Here is a 3372-nt window from a genome sequence, read left to right on the forward strand (position 1 = left end):
AATTCACTTTTTAACTTCTTTTTGTTTAGGGTTTCTTCATCAGAGCTCTTCGCAGTTGCTTCAAAGATTGCATTTTTGTTGTAAAAGTTACTTCTTTAGTTTCTTAAGCTAATCTTAGATTGAATATTTCTTCTGGGTCTTTGTGGTTTTTCTAGGGTTCTATTCATCACATGGTTTAACATATTCACTCTACAGAGTCCTATAATGCCTCAGTTCAAATCAATTTTCCCCTCCCAGTTGCTATTTGGTTATTCCTTATGCATATAGAGGGAACTGTGATATCAGTTGTAACTTATTTACCATGATTGCATGATAAATATCATTTAGCCTACATTTGACAAATTTATAAATCAATTTATATGGAGGAATATTGAGAAGAATCGCAGTCAGTCATGCATTTTGACCGTTGGAATCCGAAGGTCGTTTCGGCTCCTTAGGCATGGGTGACTTTGTCAGTCATTCATTTTGACCGTTGCAATCCAAAGAGTTCAACCCCTTTTACGCGTCTATAGAGATTTAATATTCGGAATGAAATCATTTGCTATCTCCTTGGATCGTACGGTCTTAAGTAGACATAGAAGCTTCACCTGCAATGATAAAAACAACTAATACAAAACTATCGTCTAAACTGAATCAATTCTTTTGAGGGAAATCACTTTCCGCATGGCTTTCGTAGTTTCAATTACAATGTTTTTTGTCCTACTGGTTTTATTACCACTCTCACCCACAGCTCAGCCTTACAGGAATGTTACTTCGGGTTCATCATTAACTGCAAACATTCCACATGGTTATCACCATCTGAAGAATTTGCTTTTGGCTTCCAGCAGATCATTCGTGGAGGTTACTTAATGGCAATCTGGTTCAACAAAATACCTGAAAGAACCATTGTTTGGTCGGCCAATCGCGATAATCTTGTCCAAGAAGGATCAAAAGTTCAACTATCTGCAGATGGAAGGTTCGAACTTAGTGATCCTAGAGGCCAGAAGATATGGTATCTTGCTGGAGTGGCATATGGAGCCATGCTTGACACTGGTAATTTTGTGTTAGCAAATACCAACTCAGATGTTTTGTGGCAGAGTTTTGATGAGCCAACTGATACATTATTACCAACACAGTCACTGAATATAGATGGCAAACTTGTTTCCAGCTTCTCTAAATCAAACTTTTCGAGAGGAAGATTCATCTTCACATTACAAATTGATGGAAATCTTGTGTCTTACGCCAGAAATTTAGCCATTGACAAAGCAAATTTTTCTTATTGGTCAACGAAAACTGTGGATAGTGGCTTCAAGGTGATCTTCAATCAGTCGGGCAACGTCTTTCTGGAAGCAAGAAATGGAAGTATCCTCAATTTATTGTCTCCAAGGGCTACCTCGACTAGTCAGTTTTACCAGAGAGCAATACTGGAATATGATGGGGTTCTAAGACATTATGTCCACCCTAAGTCTGCTAATTCATCAGGTGGTAGAGCAGTGGGGTGGTCTACTATGGACTTCATACCTCAGAATATATGCGGGATCTTATCGCAAAGTTCAGGTGGCGTTACTTGTGGTTTTAATAGTCTCTGCTCATTGGGAACTGATCAAATAGCAAAGTGTGAGTGCCCTTTTGGTTACTCTTTCATAGATCCAAGTGATAGCAGGAGTGATTGCAGACCAAATTTCACTCCAGAAAGTTGCAATGAAGAGGCACGTGAAACTGACCTTTTTAGTATCATTGACAAGCCCAACGCGGATTGGCCTTACTCCGATTATGCTGCTTTTGGGCAAGTCTCAGAAGATTGGTGCCGACAGGTTTGCCTCGATGATTGTTATTGTGCTGCTGCGAGATATGAAAAAGATAATTGTTATAAGAAGAGATTTCCTCTGTCCAATGGGAAGATCGATGCTAACGCAGGGGGGAAAGTTTTGATAAAAATAAGAAATAGCAATGCAACAGCAGACTCGTCTCCCTCTAAGAAGAGTAAACGATCCATTCTAATCACCACCATATCAGTTTTCTTAGGCAGTTCCATGTTACTTAATTTTCTCCTACTTTTATCCATCTTCTTGTGTGCTTTCTGCTTCAGTAAACGAAAATCGAAGGGGCTTCAACCATATCAACTTCTTCCGGCTGGTCTGAACATAAGAATATTCAGTTTCAAAGAGCTACAAGAAGCAACAAATGGATTCATGGAGGAATTAGGCAGGGGTGCCTATTCAACAGTATACAAAGGAACTATTAAGAACGACAATACTGAAACTGTAGTTGCTGTGAAAAAGCTGCATAAGATGGCTACAGAAGTTGAGGAAGAATTTAAAGCGGAAGTAAGCTCAATTAGCAGGACTAGTCACAAAAATCTAGTTCAATTGCTGGGATATTGTGATGAGGACCAAAACCAGCTTTTGGTATACGAATTCATGAGCAATGGCTCTCTTGCAAACTTTCTGTTTGAAAATTCAAGGCCCAACTGGTACAAAAGAGTGAAGATTGCAATTGCAACAGCGAGAGGTATTTGCTATTTGCACGACGAATGTAACAATCAAATCATACACTGTGACATTAAGCCTCAAAATGTACTCTTAGATGAATCCTTCACAGCAAAAATATCGGACTTCGGATTAGCCAAGCTTTTGAAGGCAGATCAATCAAGAACCACCACGGGAATAAGGGGAACCAAAGGGTATGTCGCTCCAGAATGGTTCAGAAACATGCCAATTACAGTCAAGGTTGATGTTTACAGCTTTGGAATCTTGTTGCTCGAGCTTATCTGTTGCAGACCAAAATTCGAACCCAAGGCTGAGTCTGACAGTGAAAAGATACTTGCTGATTTTGCTTATGATTGTTACAAGGAAGGAACAATACGTTTGTTAGGGGCAAACGACGAAGAGGCATTAAACGACGAGTGATTTGACAAGTTTGTGATGATAGCAATTTGGTGCATTCAGGAGGATCCAACATTAAGGCCTACCATGAAGAGAGTGCTACAACTTATGGAAGGATCTGTTGAAGTCCCAGGTCCTCCAGATCCAGCCTCCTCTACCACTTCAATTTAGATGCAATTTCCTTTTCCACATGCTCAAGATAATTTCATGTAATGTCTAATAATTGGTTTCGTATTCAGCATCAAGTATCTATGTCACTCATTTTTAATCATGTCTTGGTTTAATAAATTCTGCACACCAATAATTTTCTTTTACCTTCCATTGTTAACCTATTTCCACAAGTTAAATGCATCCTTATTCTTCCCTTAGATCTATTTGGGAGTTTTTGAATTAGATCGATACTTTTAACTATTTTTTTGCCATACCCGAGTTTCCTGCGAGCATGCATAAATTTTCCAGCAATACAAGAGTGATATAGTCCCAGAACTAAAGCTTTAAAAAGCTGTTG

The 3372-nt window shown here is 39.0% G+C and overlaps 1 pseudogene; it reads left to right on the forward strand.

Annotated features, from left to right (window-relative positions):
- The window catches only part of LOC111372009, a 4368-nt pseudogene extending 1330 nt beyond the window's left edge, over positions 1-3038 (forward strand).
- Positions 3039-3372: the final 334 nt, after the last annotated feature.

This window comes from Olea europaea, chromosome 23 (genome assembly GCF_002742605.1).
Source record: "Olea europaea var. sylvestris chromosome 23, O_europaea_v1, whole genome shotgun sequence".
Lineage (NCBI taxonomy): Eukaryota > Viridiplantae > Streptophyta > Magnoliopsida > Lamiales > Oleaceae > Olea > Olea europaea.